Genomic DNA, 21155 nt, shown 5'->3' on the forward strand with positions numbered 1-21155 from the left:
GCTCTGGAATAAACAGTCCACTTTCGGAATCTTAATCTTCCAAGTTGGAGATCAATTATAGTCTCTCCACTTGGAAGGAATCATTCAGACATCCAGGTTGAATAAGCATGAGGCAAAGCTGAGTCAGACACTCAGACCACGAGATCATCTACGAGAAGAAGTTGGCTAAAGGGGCTCTTGGATTTGAGACACCACTGAAATGCAGCACAGTGGACAGCAGTGGTAAGCTTCTGCCAAGTGGTGTCACATCCATTGGTACGCCATGATCTGTTGATTGAGAAAGCCACTTTTTGATATATTGACTTGCATAGAAATATCTTTGATAGTGTGTTAGCTTTGGTGCCTTGCAAGAATGACTTTTGTAGAAGACTTTCAAGTGTAATGGGGCACTAAATCAAGGAATAAGACTCCTCATCTTAGGCCTGTGTCCTGCCGTAAGGCAAACAAAGTCAAATTAAAGTTGAAAAATAATTAACTGTACATAAAATAAAGGGTGAGCCCACATAACTGTTTTGAGGTTGTTCACGAAGATGGATTTGACCAACGTAAGGGAGGTTAGGTGAGCAAGCTCATCCTCTTCATGGAAAGTCAACTCTGGAGTTAGTGTCCTGATGATGGATGTTGCCCACTAACACAAAGGGCAGCTTTCTGTTTGCCTTTTTTTTTTCTTGTGAGGGAGATTAGCCCTGAGCTAACATCCATGCCCATCTTCCTCCATTTTGTATATGGGACACCGCCACAGCATGGCTTGATGAGCAGTGCATAGGTCTGTGCCTGGGATCTGAATCTGCAATCCCTGGGCCACCAAAGCAGAGCTCGCGAACTTTACCATCACGCCACCTGGCTGCCCCCTCTGTTTGCTTTTTATGGTGCCAGTAAATGTTTGGTCGCAACTGCATGCAACTGGGTTTTGTAATTGTCATCTTGACCGTTGATCACAGTCTACCTGCCATTAAAGTATCTAAATGATTTGCTGAGCAGGGAGAAGATCTTTACCTGAGGGCACCTGGGTGGTGTGCGTGCACCTGGGTGGCATGCGTGTCTCAGGTCTGACAGAGGCCATGGAACTTGCTTTACAGAGGTTTTCTGTTGAGGAATCACATTTTAGTAGCTTACAAAAGAAATCCAAGTATTAACACGATAGAATTTTAGGTCTGGAATGAACTTCCATGCTGGATCATTATTTTATTGTCAGTGTGAGTGTGAGGGGGCCCAGGTAGCCTGGGGGTCCCCCCGTCTTGTCCTCACCATGGACCACACAGCCACTCACTTCCTCCATCAGTCTGGATGAGAGCAGATTCTTGCCATTTCAGAAAAATTAAATCTTTTAGTTGGTTAATGTACTCTTCCCTGCCAAATACAATCAGAATGGAAGGTCAGAAGTAGTGGGGTGACTGAGATTAGCACAGGTAACTTTTTTTTATTGTGGTAACATTGGTTTATAACATTGTATAAATTTCAGGTGTACATCATTATACTTCTATTTCTGCATAGATTACATCGTGTTCACCACACAAATACTAATTACAGTCCATCACCACACACATAGCACAGGTGATTTCTTGAGGACCCTCACCCCCCCCCCCCCCCCCCCGTTGTTCTTAGAAAGCTGCACACAGTCATGGGCTAGTGTGGAGAAGGCTTTGGCTGTGCGTGTGTCTGTCATGTCTGCACAGTGCCACTTCCATCTCTTTCTCTGTGCCTTCTGGAGACTTCCAGGTCACCCCCAGCCACCTGCCCCTCCTCCGCCCCCAGGGCCGTGGTCTTTGGTTTCTTTTATTTCTGTTTCCTGTGCTGCTGTTTGGGGTCCTTAAACTCGGCCAGTGCACTCTGACCCTGCATCAGGACCAGTGATGGGCCATTGGTGGGCTAGCTTCCGTCCCTTTTCAAGAGAGAACTGCTTAATAAGGGACCCGTGAGATGTATGCAGATGACAGTTTCAAACTTGCTTAAAGTGCCTTCAGTCAGAGGTTCTGGAAGGTCAGAGTGAGGTTACTTCTCCGTCTGTCTGGTTGGTTCTTCCCGTGGAAAGAGGTTTTCCATTCGCATTGTGAATTCAGCCAGGGCCTGAAAAGCACTTCCTCCTCTTGGGGATAATAATACCATCTCGTGATTGTGATTGCCATAAAGCTAAAGCCACACAAAGGCAGGCGCAAAGACCACTCAAGTATTGGAATTGTGTGGCGTTACCTCAGTTCCCAGGATGTGAGAAGCAGGTCCCCCTCCCTCACCCCATGCTGCAGCCATAAGCCGGGAAGGATGGTCGGTCTGTGCCAGGTGGCTCCCCTCAGAACACGCTCCCCTCCTCCTCCTGTTTTTCCGTCTCTTGTCTCTTACATCAGGAGCCAGGGTTTTGGAGTCAGTCTGACCTGGGTTCAGATTTCTGCTCCCCTCCCGCATGGCTGTGTGACTGAGTGACTCCCCTCTAAGCCTCTAGTCCTTTATCTGGAAAAAGGAGAGGGATAATGGTACCCATCTCTGAAAGTCGTTGGGGACTAAATTCAGTCATATCTAAAATACACACGTCCGGGTGCCCGCAGCCTTCTGAGCACCCAAGCAGTGTTAGCTTTCATTAGGATTATTGTTGATCCCAGCTGTGGTTGCCCTGCGGATGCAAAGCCAGTACAGTGGTTCCTCTGATCGGACCTTGGAGGACACAGAACCAAGTGACTTTGGTGATGGTCCCAAAGGAGAAGGCTTATTTAAAACGCTGAACATGACGTGCCTGGGAATTGAGGTTGTATTGCTGTTTCGGGACAGCTGGTGGGTGCCCAGGAGGAGGTGGGCCCCAGAGGAGGTGGGTGTGGTTACTGGGCAGGGAGTTCCAGGGCCCAGGGCCCAATGACTGTGGGGTGGAGGGAATTGTCAGTCTTCCCTAAACTAGGGAGTAAGTCGAGAGGAGATGTTTATTTTTCTATTTCAGAATAAGTCCTAGTGACATTTTGGGTGTAGTTCTGCCTCCACTCCCAGAAAATGTAAATTTTTCCATTATTCCATCATTGACTTTGTCACACTTTAAAGGCCTCTCACACTTGTATATGTCTTTTAAAAATGTGTTACTTTAATGAGCCTTTAAATGATGTACCATTCTTCCAAAATTTGGGGGAAATGAAGGGTGGGGAAAAAGAAAACATGTGGCTTTTTACTAAATCAGTCATTTTAAGACATTTGAGTAAAATGTTTATCTGAAATGTATCTGTTACATCTGAAATGTCAGAAAAGATATCAACATTCTGTGCCCTAGTGGAGTGCTTTGCACACTTGTGTAGAGATGCATAAGAGGCATCTGGAGGCTTCTTGAGACAGATTCCTGGACCCCATCCCCAGAGATTCTGATTCAATGGGTCTGAGGTGGGGCCTGAGATTCTGCATTTCTAACACCTATGTCATATTTTGTGCCATTGCTGCTGGTCCGGGGACCACATGTCAATGGGCACTGCCCTAGAGGTTCTATGATTTTAAAGGGTACTGTGGAGCATACAGTGCATCATTGGCACTAATTTAAGGATCTGGGATGTGCTTGGGTGTCATGGGGTTGATGAGTATGAAATCAATTGGAAATACTTTGGCTCTTCCATTAGATCATAGGCTGACTTCTCTTATTATTTACTCTGGAGTGCATTTTACATCAAAGTAGTGGCTTTTTAATTTCTAGCTCAGGTTAATTTATGGAGTTTCCAAGGAAACAGGATTTGGTAAATCAAACTGGATGACCATGCTGATGGGCAATTAGAAAAATGTCTTTTTGATTGGAGGGTGATTTTTGGATGGCAAAGATGAAACTAAGCATCGATCAGACCTAGAGGAAGAGATTGTGAGGGAGCCCCTTGCTGCTCTGGGAATTGGGTGGGTTTGTGGGTTCATTCATTCACTCACCCACTCTTTCCTCCACTCCCTCCCTCCCTCCCTCCTCTATGCCCCCATCCCCCCAACCACCCGTCCATCCATTTTGTTAGTTGTTCTCCATGGCAGTTCTAGGCACTGGTGATACAGCAGAGAAGAACAAAGCACTGTACACTCATGCTATGGCATGCGGTGCCTTCTGAGGTCCTGGGGTTCTTGCAAATGAGCTTGCCCTCCACCCTGCTGCTCTGAAGAATCCCTGGCAAATAGGCACAGAAAACTCAACATGAAAAAAAGTACCAATTTTCGGAGTAGAACTGTGGTTTCTGCATATTACAAACCTGCGAGCTTAGCTTCAATGCAGTTAAAAGTCTAGAAAGACTTATTAAAGGCGTGTTTTGTGGAAAGAGCTAGCATGTGCCCCTAGTCCCAGCCTCTGTGACTGGCACTCTTAAGAACCAGACAAGACAGAGCCACCTCTGGGGGCATTGGCCAGCAGGTCTGTGGATGAGATGGGAACCACCCAATGGGTAATGCCAATTGGGAGAGAGATCTGGTACCATTGAGAAGACTATGCTCTCAATATCTACATCAGCAGTAGTCTTAGAATTCTTTGTTTTTGATGTACTCTGAACCCCATTTTGACAAGTTAAGGAAAACTATTTGCAGTGAACGTTATAGACAAATGGCTATTCCTGATGTTTAAAAAGCTCATACAAATAGATTATAAAAACATGAAGATTCCCATAGGTAAGTGGACAAAAACCAATTAGTAGGAGATGCTGTGATTTGAGCAAATAAGCAAAAATTAAAACCAGTGATGACAATCACATAGAACTATCCAGTCCTATGGCCGTATTGTGGCTGTGGGGTAGGCTGTTACCAGAGGAAGCCTGTGTGTCAGTGGGTAGGGTGGAGGCGGGCAACATTGAGCCCCCCAAATAATGACAAGGGGAATGGAAACTGCTTACTCTTTCTAGATAAAAGGATAAAAGATTTGTACGCTTTGACCCAGGAATTATGCTTCTAGGAATCTAAGCTAGAGAAATAGAGATTTCACAATGATTGATGAATTGATTTATATTTCTACCCCATCTCGTTCCAGAATTGATGTATAAAGCACCCTACAAGGATGGACAGGTATTCAAAGGCAAGATGCCATCTATGAAAATGTCTTCTCTTAATGAAAATTAGCCTTACATTACACAAAGTGTCTTCTAGTATGAAATGCTTAGGTTTTGGGGCTACCTTTTATTTATTTATTTATTTTTTGGTGAGGAAGATTGGCTCTGATCTAACATCTGTTGCCAATCTTCCTCTTTTTGCTTGAGGAAGATTCTACCTGAGCTAACATCCATGCCCATCTTCCTCTGTTTTGTATGTGGGATGCCACCACAGCATGGCTTGATGAGCAGTGTGTAGGTCCACACCCAGGATCCGAACCTGTGAACCCTGGGCCACTGAAGTGGAACGTGCAGACTTAACTACTACGCCACCGGGCTGGCCCTCCCCCCTCCTTTTTTGTTTAACTCAGTTTTTCAAGGGGTATTTAATTGGGATAGAAATAAAGAATGATGCTAACTAGATCATACTAAAGCAGGTAGGCTTACCTTCATTTTAAAACATACCTGGACTAGGCAAGAGACCAGTGGACCAGCTTTCCTAATGGCATAGGAAAGGATCTGTGGTGAGTTTCCTGAGTGACAATAAGCTTGTCCCTCTGGGAGCAGCCCACCTGACCCCCTGTGGCCAGGCCCTGGCTTCCATGTTTATCAGGGGACACCAGCTGGGCCGTCTGGACACTCGCTAGCCTCTGTCCATCACAGCCTGAGGTTCTATCCACCCAGCCCGAGGCCCTCCCCTGGGCCTCTGTGTCCCTGAGACTCTGTCTCTGTCTCCTACACTCTCCCAGTTGGTTCACTCAACCTCGCGGAACTGCGCTAAGCAAGTTACCTGGTTATATGTCTGTATGGTGACAACATTGATTACACCTAAGAGAACAGCGCTCAGTGGGAATGGGAGAGGGGTATGCATGTGAACGCAGGAGATCCCAGACATCTCTGAAATCTAAGGGAAGGAGGCTCAACACTGGAGCTGAACAGAAGTAGAAAATATATCAGCATCCATGGCAAGGCAGCCCAGCGCTGAGAAGGAAGAGCACGGTTTTGGAGTCAGCAGACCTGGCTTCCTATCCGCTCTCTGGCCTTGGGCAACTCACTTGCCCTGTTTCCTCCTCCATGAAAAGGAAGCAGTCCCTACCTGCTGTGTGTCACCCTCTTGCTTTGCTGCTTAAGGAAAAGGGGTGCAGACTCACTGGTCTCTTCTGCCTGATCTGCCCCAACTTTGTTGATTATTGGATGGATGAAGTAGTAAAGGAGAGACTTTCCAAGAAGGATTTAGAGGCGGTCAATTTGAGCAGACCACAGAGAGAGACGTCAAGATAGATCTTAAAAATCATTGCTATTTTGCTTAGAACGTAAACAAAACTGTTGAAGAGCCAGCCTACATCCAAGTTTAAACATTCAAAATAGCCTTTCTTATTAAAAGCACTCCATGTCAGTTTTAGAAAATACAGATAAAGAACCAGAAGAAAAATCTTACAGTGACGGAGAGGAGATTATAATCAGGTTCCCAGCAGTTTATTTCAGTCTGGGCTCTGATGAGGTGATAAAAGGCAGTGGAGGGATTTTGGTAATAACTGTGTATTTAACGTAATGCAGATTTTTTTTTTTTCTTCCCCTGGCCTCTTTGTAGCATGTGAGATGGTTGACAGGAACCCCGATTGACTCTTCTCTGCCCAATAATGTGTTCATTGTGGTGGTATTTCCTGTACAGCTGGGCTTGCTTAACTGTGTAACTACAATAGCAAGATGAAGGAAACAGATTTTCCAGTTGAATATTTTAATCCATGACGGATTGGAAAACGGCACAGTATTCTACATCACTGACTGATGACAGGAAAAATTTTAATAGGTGCAGCATCTCAACATGGAGAGCAGAATCAAGAGTGGTTCACCCAACGGAAGGTCATCCTCAGATGTCCATGAGTGGGTTTAGTGGAGATGAAGTCATCTTAGGACGGTGACACATTTAAAGTGACATGAACTGGATATTGATAGTCAGTAGTCCCCCTGGCTAGGCCTACAGTTGACATGCTCTGATCCTAACCCACAGGACTTTTTAAAGATCTTCTCTTCCCACGTGACACTGCTTGATGGTAATTTCATCTGAAAAGTCTCCATCATGGGTCTCTGCTTTATTTTCATGGAGGCAAACAGTCTCAAGAAAATTCAAATAAAAATACCCAGCCTGTTCTTTGAGAATCTCTGAACTGCTTCTCAGGGCTGTGTCTGCACCAAATGCAAACATCCATAAGGAGCAAGCAGAGTGTTTTCAATCCTTACGTGTTGTCTTTGTCACTCTGATTTGCATTCATATAGGAAGCCCAGCCAACTTGGAAAGAAAATGACTTTCTGATTGAATCATATAATTTCAAACAAAGCTCTTTCATGAATCAAGAATATTAATTACCGTACCCAGTGTGAGGCCCACTTTTTTTTTTTTTTTTTTTTTTGAGTGGTGTGTTAACAGAAACATTTGGGCAATGATGCAAGGTCAGCATAGATTTAAAAGCAGACATGCCCTTTGAAAATTTATTCCTGCTGGAATTGCGAACATGGAATTAATTAACTGTATGGAAGGTAGGAGGGCCATTGCCTCCGTTTTGTTCTTTAAAGCACTTTATTCCACTGGAAGATAACACTTGGCGATTGTGGTATATGCCTTCTTCATGGTATGTGTTAATACACTGAGTAGGGTGAAAGCTACTCAGATATAGAAATATCTATAAGAGATATAATATTATAATAGATATCTATTAGATCTCTAATAGATCTCTAATAGATATCCATAATAGATATAAAACTGGAACGTGATGTGTCTTGACTTTGTTTCTAGGTAACTTTAATACTAGCGATGCCCAGGGATGTCTTTCAGAGTTGCAGCATCACCTCTGAACAGCTTGGTCCCCAGCGTCTCATTGCATCTTGATCTCACTTCTCTGTTGCCTTGGATCCTTTTCCTTTATTCATCAGTGTTATATTCCCCACCCCAAATTTTCTGAGTGAAAGCTGATGGAGACAGCAGACCTGTGCTGAGTGCCTTTATCTGATCAACTAGTAACAATTAGAATGTTTCTCAGGCCAGGCGGTGGGAGTCAGGTCCCAAGCAGAGTGAGTGGCTTCTGTATTGCTCTACTGGTCACCCTGGAGCAGGATTCCTTTCTTGGTGAGGAAGTAATCTGCAGTACCATATATATATTTTTAACACATTGCAAGAAGTATGATTTATTTATGCTTGAATTAGTTCAGTGGAGATTTCTAAGCTCCTTTTTTTCCCCCAGTGAGGCGCTGTCCTGCATGCCGTGGGGAATCTCTGTTGGAAGAAGATCCTAGTCTGTGATCTGGAGGTTTATAGAAGAGGGCGGGGGTGATGCAGAGGGAGGCAAGGCACTTGCAGCTCTGATACTTCCAATAAGTAACTAGCAGGGCTGCACAGACTCGACCGGGAAGCGAAGAAAGCATCGTGTCCAGGGAAGGCATCCACCGCCTGTCTTTTCCTTCCCTGCGAGCTGTCTTTCCCCCAAGACTGCAGCCCTCATTCCCACTGGCCGGGGCAGGGAGGGGGGGCACTCCTGCTGCTGATTGCTAATGAGGACACCATGCAGTAGCGAATATTGCTTTCATTTATCTTGGTGCTTTATTGCCACCATGGAGACAGATAAATCTTGATTTACATGAAGTTAACAATACAGTCTTTTAACATAATAGCTATAAATGAAAAAGAGAAGCGTTCATTCAGCTTTGTGGTAGGGGTCTTGAGTTGAAATTTCAGACCACAGTCACATGGATTCTGGTTTAATATTTGAGCAAGACACACCTAGTTTTAAATGAATCCAGTAACATATTACATTGGAAAGTAGAAACGAGAATCCAAAATGATCCCACATGTATGTGGTTAATTTTCCTAGTTTCCCCAAGGGGATGACAGCCTGAGGGTGGAGGATTCTGCCTCTTCAAGTCGGAAGAGGCCGAGCTTCATCATCAGAGAGGGAGACCTTGCCTCTCTCAGTCCTGAGTTTCTCCCAACTAGTAAGTGTTATTCCAGCTGGGGCGCTGGGTAGCCCGGGAGCTGAGCTGTGCATTGCAGGGCCTTGCTGATGTCGGGGTTGCTTTGAGTTTTTACTGAGAAAAATGCCTTTTGTGAAACCAGATGTGACTATCACACCCAAATGTTCTGCTTACTTTAGGTTAGGAATGGTTGTTATTGTTATTATTTGCTAACCACGATGGCAGCTATTATGAGCTGAATTGTGTTCCCCCAGAATTCATATATGGAAGTCCTACCCTCCCAGTTCCTCAGAACATGACTGTATTTGGAGATAGGGTCTTTAAAGAGGTCATTAAATTAAAATGAGGTCACCAGGATGGGCCCTAATCCAGTGCGACTGGTGTCTTTATAAGAGGAGAAGAGGAGATTAGGACACAGACACACACACAGAGACAACCATGTGAGGACCTGGGGAGAACACAGCCATCTACAAGCTGAGGAGAGAGGCCTCAGAAGAAATCGACTCTGCCGGCACCTTGATCTCGGACTTCTATCCTGCAGGACCGTGAGAAAATACACTTCTGCCGTTTGAGCCCCCAGTCTGTGGTACTTTGTTATGGCAGCCCACGCAGACAAATGCAGCGATGGTTTCAAATGTTGTTATGAACTGTAAAATGTTTGTCTTGATAGGCAAGGTCATTAAAACCTTGGTAGCCAATAAATATATATGGAATTTTCCTTTGCACTTTTCTTTACCCCTTTTGTAAATCGTTTTTGCTTGTGTGCACACACCTTTTGCTGTTAGCAAAATGTCTTCCGTTACGAGAAATGACGAGGTTTTGCTTTAGAAATAACGCTGCTGACATTACCCTCGGAGGGACTGAATTGACAAACCTGCGGAAGGTCTGATGCCTTCTGAGAAACGTGCACTTTTCCTAATGCCCAGGCCTTTGCACTGATCTCATTACTTCCGGAATGTGTCTGATGGTAGAAATTTATGGCTTTATAAGTGAGTGTTTCCGCTTTAGGGAAGGGAGGTCTGCAGTTGAAAGACTTGCCTGCTGCTTTTCAGGGTCAAGGTCAAGGGCCTGGGAGAAGGAGGGGTGAGAGGGCGTCAGTGGAGCGGCGGAGCCCAGAGAGGGCTCCCTGGAGGAGGCAGGCTCAGCAGATAGACTGGGCAGTGGGGCCACATTGGTTTTCCTGCGAGGGCTGCGCTGGAGTCTGAGTGAAGGCAGGAGCAGCTTGAAGCCAGTGCAGGGGAGGGTGGGGAGAGTTTTGCTCCGCCTTTCCAGGAGCTCTAGAAGGAAGAGGGAGAGAGGGCTGAGTCTTCAGGATGGGGTTTGGGGATCATCCAAACCTCAGGGCCAGAACCTTGTCCTTTGTGATTTAGAGGAATCGGAAGCCTGATTTACCCCCATCAGCCTTGACCGCCCAGCGCCCTGTCCCTTGGAATTCGGGAGGGTGGGGTCCTTCTGTGTGTGTGTTTGTTGTTTGACCGTTTCTGCCTCCCTGCTCCCTAAAGTCTGTACCACTTTGCTCTCCTCCTCCCCTTCCCCCAAGCAGAGTGAGCTGAAGTGCCAGGACTTTCTTTTGCAAAGCCCTTCATTGTCTTCTTTTCACCCTAACTTCCACCCTTGCATACGAGGAGACCTGGGCTCTCCCTAGGGGACGGCCACGTGCCGGGTCAGCCACACCCCTTGGTGTGGTCCCTACTTTTCTGAGAGTGATGGGCAGGGAGCGCGTGTGGATTGCTGGGCTCCAGTCCAGGACCACCCTGTACTTAGAGACCCACAGCACCTTTTCAACCTCTCTGTGACTTACTTTCCAAATCTGTAAAATAGGGATAACAATAGTACCTACCTCCTAAGGGCACTGGGGAATGAAATAGATGAGCTTCATTAACATCTGTGAAGCGTCTCCAGCTGAGCTGGGCCAGGTTCTGCCCTCCTCAAGCCTGGCCCCTGTTGGGAAGGGGAGCCGAGGGCTGGTCTGGCTGAAGCTTTCGGCCCAGTGAGGGGAAGCCTGGGATCCAGAGGGAGGGTCATGGGGAGCAGGTTCCTTGGGAGTCTGGGCGGACGTGCTGGGTTGGGGCCAGGCCCCCCCACCCTACTGACGGCCTGGAGTCTTTTAAGCCTGGGGTAAACCTCTCTGGTAGGTGGTAGCCCCACACAGCTTGGCTTTATTGGTCCTAGGAGTCTCCAATTAATGTAAAATACCTTTTTATATCTTGTCTCTAAGTGCACGGGTAAACTGAGAGTGTGCTGCATGCACGGCTTACAAAGAACAGCCACACCACTGCTGTAGGTTCTTTATCACTAGTGAGACCTGTCTCTGTCCATGGGGGCGAGGGTGTGGCCCAGGGAGGGTGCTGTGAGCAGGTAGGAGGCCCCATGTTCATTCCCTTGCCTCTGTGTTTCATGACAGCCTGTGAATGCTGGGAAGTTCCAGAGGAATCGTATGCAACAGTGGGGAGTCTCTGTAGCCTGCTTTCCTGTTAGACTTCCTTGGGCATGAACTCCTAATTCCCTAGAGCAGTCTTCCTGAGAAAAAGTCCTTCTGCATGAACATTCTGTTACCTATATCACCTTTTTCACGACCAGAAATTTCCAGCGACAGCTGTGCCTTCTCTGGAAACCCTTTGACGGTCAGGCTCCAGTGGGGTGGTCTTTGCACACGGGGGTGCAGAGCAGCCCTCTGTAGGTGACTTCTCAGACTGCGATGCCCTGCCCAGGGTCCACTGCAGCTCCTGACAGCTCCCCTGAACGTGCCACTGGAAAAATGAAAACCATTATTTTGAGAACTTCTGAAATACCAGGTGCCAAGGGCCGTTAGATCCTTGCATTAATTCTGGGTTTAGGTCCCTTCGTTGAAAGAGTTCTAAGTTATTTCAAGTGTTCTGTTCTTCACGGGTATTCTGAGCACCTGGAGCTAGAGCATGCATTTCTGTATATTTCAGTAAAGGCCCCGTGCTCTGCGGGTAGCCTTTGCTGGCTGTCTGGGTGAGCCAGCTGACCACCCCCATCCTGGGATGGCTGGGAACTCGGGCGAATCCCCACCTGACTTCTTTTGCATAGAGGACGTGGCCCAGGCCCAGGGCTGGGCGGGGAAGGAGCAGCCGCACCAGGGGATCCCTCCATTGAGGGCTTTCTTGGGGCTCCAGAGCTCCTCCCCTCTGACCAGTGCTCAGTTCCCTGACATGAAGCCACTGCCGCGGGGCAGGCCCTCCCCAGCAGTCCCACTCTGGGAAGCTGCACCCCCCCCCACCAGTGTGTTTTCTTATTTTCCACAAGGGAGAGGCATGTGCTCTCAGGAGTGGCCACCCAAGATCAGCTGCAGCTGAGGATTTTTGTGGCCAGGGGAAGAAATGAATCACCCTCTTCTCGGTGTCTTTCCCTAACCGCTGGAGACTTTGTAGATAAACTTGCGGGGGGTGGGGGTCCTCTGTGTGGTGTAGCAGTGTAAACAGGAGCATTGCAGGGGGTGCAAGTCAGTTGACCTCTGCTATTATTTGTACCATGATGGAGTCACTACTGCTCTCTTCCAGAATTAATCTCGAGTCAGCCCCCTGGATTGATCAAGTTAACCGTCAGGCAGCCTTTATTAGGCAGAACCCTGATAAGGGCTGGGGTTTAGAGATAAAGTTGCTGCCCCTGTGTCAAGGACCCTTGTCTTCTGGGGGAGGTGGTTATGTAAATGGTAAGGGTCAGGTCAGAGCAGGATGACTGATACTGAGAAGGGGTGAGCCAGGTAAGCATGTGCACAGGTAAGGGAGGGGGGGACTCCTGAGCCCAGGCCCCAGAGATGAGTAGGATTTAGCTGATCCTGCTGGTCCCAGCAGTGGTGAGACGGGGAATGGCATGATCAGGACAAGAAAGGCACTTGATAGTTGGAATGAAGCATCTTGGGATGCAGCAGACAACACACTTGTTCTAAGCACTGGGGTGAATGCTTCCCCTCCATCATCACCTGTGATCATCACATCTTCCCAGTGAGTATTGCCTTACTGCAGAAGGGAAGCTGGACATAGAGACTCGAGGTCACTTTCCCGAAGTCACCCGGGGTTTGCATCATCCTGGCCACCTGTGCAGCAGGGGTGGCTGGGGGCTGTCCTGGGTCTGGAATGCCAGTTAAGGAGTGGGCATTTCATTCCACAGGTGATGGGGAGTCTCGGGGGGATTTGAGCTGAATTGTGCCCTAACACTCTGATGGCAGCGGCAAGGATGGCTTCCTGCGAGTGGGTTAACACTAGGAGTGGGGCAGCAGGGACTCATTCGCTCTGGGAATGCAGGGAGCGATGACAAGGATGGGAAATAAAGGGAGGAGGGCGAGTGGACTCTGGAGTAGTTGGGAGGAGGTTGGGGGAGGGCTGGAGGGCATGCAGATGGAGGAGAGGAGCTTTTGCTGAGGGCTGCAAGGAGCAGAGGCTTTTGTTTCTGTTTGTTTATTAAATGGGGGATAATTGGGTATTTTCCTGTGCTGGCAGAAGGAGAGAAGATGATTGTGATTGATAGGACAGGGTCCATTTGCCAACTCTGAGCAGGAGAGATGGGTGTGGTTGGGAGGCCGAGAGTAAGGCAGCTCTGAACACTCGGCCTGAGCTCTTCCTCAAAAGGTATAGTGCCGCCATGTTTTCAGGGAAGGCAGCGAGCTTGGATAGTTGGAATGGGAAAGTGGGGGTGCAGGGCTGCAGTGAGGGCCTGCCTGGCACTGCAGTTGTGTGAGATCTGCAGTGGGGCTCGGAGATGTAGCTTCAGTGTTCCCATACTTAAACATGCACAAGAATCTCCTAGAGATGTGCAGGTTTGGGGTGGGGGCTGAGTTCCCAGCTGATGCTGATGTTGCTGGTCCGTGGACGCATCATGAAGAACCCCGCTCCAGTGGGCTGGAGTTTGGATGGACCCACCTTTGGGGCGAGTCCAGGCGGGGTCTTAGAAGCATCAGGGGCAGGCAGAGTGGTGGCTGGAGTAGACAGCCTGATGTCCCTTGGCCTTGGCTGGATAGAGAAGGATATGAAGGACTGGAAAGGAAAGGATGCCCTAAAATGAGCCTCCTGACAGGTGTGGTGGAAGCTCTGGAAAGAAAGGATGGCCAGCATGGAAGATTGTGGGCAGAGAATGGGCTGTGGGAGGCCGAGATTGTAGGCAGCGTTAGTCCCAGGTAAGTCAAGGTCATGGCTATGGGAGGAGGCCCTGGGGACACAGGGAAGGAAAAGACCACTGGAGTGGAAAGGCGGGTGTGACCTGGTTCTCCACGCAGATGCTGAACTCCCTGAGTCGCCTCCTTTGGGGTGGAGTGACAGAAGGGACCCAGGGGGATGGCACGTGAATCCTAGCTCTGTGTATCCACTTGCTGCCAAGCCAACTAGTAATGTCTTCGATGGTTCTAAGACTTTGCAGTTAGAGGCTTTCCAGGCTGCCTTTGATCCTCGGACAGTAGTGCTCAGAGCTGAGTAGCTTAAGCTCCATTAACCTCCTTCCAAATTTGGAAAGTTTTGTGTTGATACGTAACCAACCAGATTGCTGTCTTCAGCAAGACCCCCTAGGGACAGAGATGACGTTGGAGGGGAAGATCAGTAAAGATTTGAGTACTGTAAATTGTTTGTCCTTGGCAGTTTGATTTATCATTGCTCCGCCTGGTCATCCCCCCACTTCCTTCATGGAAGATTCTGGAGTTGGTGGTGCTTTTTTAAAGGAGGCAAGCGGAGTGCCCCGTCGTGAGTAGGTGAGGAAGCTCAGTAGCTGCACGAGTCCAGACGAGCTCTGCCTCCCCACCCCAGCATCTTCCTGCTGCAGGAACACCTCTCCCCTGCTCTTTGCTCCCTGGTTGCTGATGGCTGCTGCGTGGCCAGCAGATGAGAAGACTCGGATGTTTTATTCCATTTTACTGTGTCAGAACTGGTCTCCGTGATCCACTTCTCTTCTTTCCCCAGAGCTGGAATGCAATGGTAACTACCAAGAAGGTGGCTGCCGCCACCAGCCTCCCATGGCGTGTTTATCCTCCCAGCCTGGGGAACACTGAGCTTATGGCACGTTGGTTCATAAAGGCAGGAGGGTGGTCACGTGTCTCCCACTGTTGATGCGGGGGCGGGGTGTGTTTGGGCTTTGAATAGGCATCTTAGTCATGTTTTCAACATTTAGAGAAAAATATATCAAACCTTCAAGTCCCCTGGGCACAGATAAAAGATTTCCAGATATCTCAGCAGCCAGATCCCAAACTGAACGCAGAAGTGATAACTCTGTTAAAATCGGCTTTTCTTGTGGGGTCAATGGATCTAAAGACAAGCTTGGTAAACATCCAGATGTCGTCAGTGTATTTAGGTGGCTGTTCTTTGACACGGCACTCTGGGAGGTTATTAGGGGGTCTTTATCAGAACCTTCCCTATGTTTTGATGGTGATGTCTGTAGCAAGACAACTGTGCAGATGTGGAATCCCTTCGGGTGGATCCTGCAGAGGGAAATGTTCCTAGATAGGCCCAGCCCCGCGTGCCCTCAGAGACTGGGGACATTAGGTAATCGGTAGGCATTTCTTGGGTTTTCTCCAGACAAATTCCAGAGCTTCGTTGCAGCTGTCCAAGGGACAGGTGCAAAGTGTGTGTTGCCCCTGATTAAATCCTTCTGATTTCCTCAGCTTAATCTCTGCAGCGAGCAAAGGCTGGATGGCAGAAAGGGGGAGCCTCCTGGGTGGGGAGGCTCCTGGGAGGAAGCTCTGGCTGTAGCCAGCGTCTGGCCCCTCTAGAGTGATGGTGAATGGGAGCTGCCTCGGTTGTCACACCAAGTCACATTTGTATTTGTTTCCCGAAAGTGGAGGTTAATAGATTTGGTTTAAATTTTATCTTAAGTCACCTCTGCCTCACACTTAGCAAGAAAGACCACCAAGAAATTTCTGACATTTTCTTTTGTTAGGGAATGAGAATCTACTCACACTGACACTTATTGGCATGTCTTAAAAATCAATACGACTTCTCATTGGCCTACTTCAGTGGATCTGAAGTTTTAGCCTGGTTTTAGGCACTTCCTGTTGGCTCGCTGGACCCGACTGTGTGGGGGAAGGAGCTCCAGGCTGGGGGTTGGATTCAGGTCTCTTTCAACCCTAGCTTGCTGTAATCTAAACGGCTCTTCCTGTTCCCAGAGGATGGAGTGATGTCTCCCTGACCTAGTGCAGGAGAACAAGGAGGGGTCAGTTTGATAAGGTAGCCCTGTGTCCATTGGCCCGTCCAGCCCTGCACACAAGTCCCTGCAGGGGCTCAGGGCGGAGCTCTCTGGCGGGCAAGCCAGTGAGCTTGGCTGAGATCATGCATGTTCTCCTGTGCTCCTGTCCGGGCCTGGCCAGTGCTGGCTGGCTGTCTCCCCACAGGGGGCTCATGGGTCAGAGCTTCATGCACCTTGCTTAGGATATTTTCTAATTAAAAGTAAGACAACCTTGCTTTAGATTTTAAATAATTAATATTGGCAAAGCTTATTTTTTTTCCTTTCTAGCGTTTTAATCATGTCCATGATACTCATTTAAATTAACTGTAATTGATGGTTTGTCTATCACAGAATGAGGACCGATGGTGGCCTCATCCATAACTATTGCTGTTCTTCCTATTTTGGGAAGGATTACTGGAAATAATTGCTTCTCTCTTGTGGAGAGACTTTCTGGAGCTTTTCATCAATATATTCAGAGGCAGGAATTCAAGGAATGGTTGAATTAATAAAACAGTGAAATGACAGGTTGGGAAAATGTAGGAACCACTTACCCCATTTCCACATGAGTGTGCTGCTTGTCTCTTTGGAGCGGTGGTTCTTTGCTGGTGCCATTTTGCCCCCCAGCAGACATATGACAATATTTGCACTCGTTTTTGGTTGTCATGACTGGGGGGCTGGGTGCTACTGGCATCCAGTGGGTAGAGGCCAGGGATGCTGCTAAGGTTCCTACAATGCCCAGGATGGCCCCCCAACAAAGAATGATCCAGCCCAGAATGTCCATAGTGCCAAGGTTGAGACACCCTGCTCTGGATGAAAGCCGAATACCACCTCCCTTTTTGAAGCCTTTTTTTGAGTGTTTCAGCTAGAAATAATCATTTTGTGCCCTCCTCTTATCTACCTCTTTCTTACACAGGTAACACTGTCTTCTGAGTGTGGTTATTTATGACACTTGTCAATCCCCATCTCCCCCGCCAACAGCTCCTGCATCACTGAGCAGGGTGCTCTGGGCATGGTTGACAAGCTTCACCCTGCTATCTACATGCCGGATGACAGAAGACCGCAGGTGGTCCTCTTGCTGAAATATTGGAGGTCCACCAAATGTCGAGGTCAACATTCCTGATTTGCTTGGCAGAGAAAATCCTCTGCAAGTAAAATTTGAGCACCCACACTGCTGCCCCACACAGGTGTGTTTGCCGCTTGTCAGCATCCTGTGTTCATCTGTCGTCTAGGAATCGGTGGGAAGGCTGCCCAGAGAAACCCTTTTCCTTGATGCGGGATGCTAAACTGCACTCGAGATACCACTGGGATGGATCTCCCACTCTTCCTCTGCCCTCCACCCACCCACCCAGGGGTACCCAGCTCCCTGGCCTCCTACAAAACTGCGTGATTCTCCGACCTTGGGATGTGTTTGGGTCGAAACTGAAGAAACCCTTTCTTTCTTCTAAGGTCAAACCAAATTCGGTTTTGATAAGTAGTCGCCGACCTGTTATTCTCACTCTCTAGGTCTAGAGCATGCTAGTGTTGCCCACTGAGGTTACATTGTGGGGGCTCCTGTTGAAATTGAAGAGCATATAGAGCACAGGTGCTGACTTAGGCATCTGTGTGTCATTCCACAGTCCCATGGTTTGGCTGCTGGTCCTTGAGGGAAGACACACGCAGGATGTAGATACTCAAAGGACCTCCCTTGGTCTTTCTTCCTGCTGGATCAGAATGTCCTTGCCCCAGAGACCGAGTATACTCATCCTTCTGCGACTGGAGGACAGGGGTCAAGTCCTTATCTCTTTTACGGTTCCACTTTTAGCCTTTAGCTTATAAAAATGGTCTCTTAATGAGTTCAGCCTGGGCAGGGTTGATTGCAGAGTCGTCAGTCTGCAGAAGCTGAATGTCATGGAAGAACTAAGATCAAAAACCATTTCTCCTGTGATGATCTGACTTGAGTCTCATGCCAAGGTAAAACATGAAATTGTTAGTAAAACACACGTCTTTCTTTTTGCTTCTTATGTGTACCTGCCAGTCAACCTGCTGCTAGAAAATAGCCTTTAAAGTGCCCCATGAACTGGGGGATGGGTTCTTTGTTGGCTGCTAGGGTGGACATGCAGAGGCTAGGGCAAGGTCAGTGCTTGGCCAGTTTCTGTTGCCTGCAGACGTGGTTCTGCTAAGATAGTGTAAACCTGATTGTCAGCCAGCAAGTTCTGTTATTTGGAAAGTCAGCTGACTACCGGAGGTTTCCTTTAAGTAAGGTTTATCAGCTCTAGTAACACTTGCAAAATAATATTCCCACAGAGGAGGTTTAATTTATAGGCAGCTAGAAATGGACCAGGGCAGGGAAGTCGTGGGAGGGTGGCCAAAGGATCTGATAGACTTGGAATTGGGAGAGCAAAGCCAGCTGCTGAGGGTGATGAATGGGGGCACCGGTAGGGCTGTCCCCCTGTCCTGGACCCCCCTATGCAGTCCTTCCCTCTCGGGCATTGGCGTCTGTGCAACGCTGAGGCTTTGCCTGCTGCCTGCTGTGTTTGGTTTTGATGTAGCTGAGAGATCAACTACAGGCTTTTTTTTCCCCAGCAAAAATGGTGATATACTCTAAGGCATGGAAAAAATCCAGAGATGATGGTTCAGAGGGATCAGTTTAAAAAGCAACAGGAAAATAAGCATAATGCCACCTGAACATATAGAGTATGATTATTTTTATTTTTAAAAGGCCGGTCTGGCTGTGTGCAAGGGGATTTAGATGTTGGAGTGACGGCTTCTGTCCGAGCCTCTGATTCTTTGCGTCGGAAGAGCCCATGTATCCAGGGCACTGGGGAGAGGGAGCTCTCTCAGCTCTTTCCATCTAGACAGTCAGGCCTAATGTGCAGTCATTACGATTCGTGTGGAAAATAAGTGCTTCTTTGTGAGGCGGAAAAGCACTAAAAGATAGTGAACATACTGGGCTATGGCTAAGAGGTTCCCTGCTTTAGTGTCATCTAAGATTCAGTGTCATCTAAGGTGGATCAAATGGAATCTTCTACTCTGCACCCTGCGTCCTCATACGGCAAAGTGCAAAACTTGGGCTGGATTCTGGAAACCATGCAACAGTCGGAAGGCAGTAACAGTTCAATATTTGAGCTCTAAAGGAATGCAATTTTATTTTTTTACCTTGGGCTCTATGCATGCCTCAGATAAGAAGATATATTTATATATCTTAATTAGAGGCCAACTAATTTCATATTAAAATTCGTCTCAATATTTGAAAGTTGCCATGGGCTCATATAGTGAGAATGGGCCCCAGGCTAAGTTAGGAGCCGTGGGTTCTGGTCTCACCATCGCCCCTACCAGAGATCCCTGCCTGTCTGCTTACAACCCCAGTTGGCCTTCAAGTCTATGTAGCTGCAGCTGTAAAATTTTAGACTTTTGCCAAATCTTAGTGGTGCTCATCCGTTAAACAGACAATGCTGGGCTCTGCATTGCCATCCATCCTATCATCTCCCTCACTGGCTTTTCATGGTAAATCAGCCTTGAAAACTGCAGCATTTTTCACGTGTTTGTGACTTCCTTGAGGACAGAGACCCTGCCCTCTCACAGTGCAGTGTTGGAGTAGGTGTCCCTGTATTTGATGAATAAATGAATAAATGAAAACTTGCTAAGATACTGAGATATCATTTGTGTTCATGTCAAATTCAAGAATAGTCACACAGTTCTGTCTGTCTCTCTCCGTTGCCAACAAAGCAAATGCTGATACCAAGACAAAAGAAATGACATTGTAGCACAGGAATGGGCACAGGCAGTGTGACTCCAAGACTCCAGGCTCAGCTCTCAGCGATGAGCTGTGTAGCCTTGGGGAAAGCACCTACCGTCTCTGAGCCTCTGCATCTCCCTAACCTGTTGGGCTGTAGAAACCTCATTCTGATGGGTGATTACTGCCTGTCTCCTATTCTAGAAGTTGGTGGTTCTTGGGTCTTATCAAAGAAGGCTTTTTATTGAAACTCAGAAGGTAAGACTGATCTTTTCAGGGGTTCTGCACCTTTGCAGTGAGGACATGTTAGAGGCACTGGTCCTGAACCTTTGAGTGCCATGGAGCTTGCAACCGTATGATGGTGGCAATCATGTTATCCAGGGAGAGCCACTGAAGGTGGTCACATGTTTTAAAGTATTTTTTTTATAGACTTTATTTTTTAGAGCAATTTTAGGTTCACAGCAATATTGAGCAGAAAGTATAGAGAATTCCCACAGCCCCTCTCCCCACAAATGCAGAGCCTCCCCCCATCAACATCTCCACCAGAGTGGGACATTTCTTACAACTGATGAATCTACACTGACATGTTGTTATCACCCAAAGCCCATAGTTTACATTCAGGTTCACTCTTGGTGTTGCACCTTCTATGGGTGTGGACAAATGTATAATGGCATGTATCCATCATTATGGTATCATACAGAGTATTTTCCCTGCCCTAAAAATTCTCTGTGCTCTAAAGTATCTTTTTATTTATTTATTTATTTATTTTAGTGAGGAAGATTTGCCCTGAGCTAACAATGTGCCAGTCCTCCTCTATTTTGTATGTGGGTCACTGCCACAGCATGGCTGCCGATGAGTGGTCCACACCTGGGAATTGAACCTGGGCCGCTGAAGCAGAGCGTGCTGAACTTAACCCCTAGGCCACAGGCCTGGCCCCTACAGTATCTTTATAAAAATAAAACTGAATCAACTAGCAGGCTTTCTGATCTATCTCATTAAATCTGAATAGTTAATTTAACCCTGAGATAGAATCCAGATGTCCTAGGCTATAACGTCCTTCATAAAAGACCTAAGAATTCGTCTTGATAATCTTTTCAGTGCCATGAACACAATAGGTGCCCCATAATTACTTGTTAACATGTTAAAGAAGGGAAACCAGCACTTTACAGTCCTCAAATTCCAGAGTAACGCCTGGCCACTGGCACTTTCCCCAGAAACAGCCTCTCGCACCATCTTTGGCATTTCCTGGAGAAGGCCATGTAAGAAGCATCCAGTTTGATTACTGGACATTGTATTTATGATAT

General features: G+C 47.5%; 1 protein-coding gene across 5 annotated transcripts in view; it reads left to right on the forward strand.

Moving 5' to 3' along the window:
- AGAP1 (ArfGAP with GTPase domain, ankyrin repeat and PH domain 1) overlaps positions 1-21155 on the forward strand; it is a 561575-nt gene that overhangs the window by 135802 nt on the left and 404618 nt on the right. The window contains exon 1 of one of the 5 annotated variants that reach the window (XM_058533275.1): positions 123-222. The exons of the other annotated variants lie outside the window; for them this stretch is intronic. The gene's annotated coding sequence lies outside the window, so the exon portion shown is untranslated. Of the gene's footprint in view, positions 1-122; positions 223-21155 lie in introns of those variants that run through there. 5 annotated transcript variants of the gene reach the window in all.

This window comes from Diceros bicornis, chromosome 37, assembly GCF_020826845.1.
Source record: "Diceros bicornis minor isolate mBicDic1 chromosome 37, mDicBic1.mat.cur, whole genome shotgun sequence".
NCBI classification, from domain to species: domain Eukaryota; kingdom Metazoa; phylum Chordata; class Mammalia; order Perissodactyla; family Rhinocerotidae; genus Diceros; species Diceros bicornis.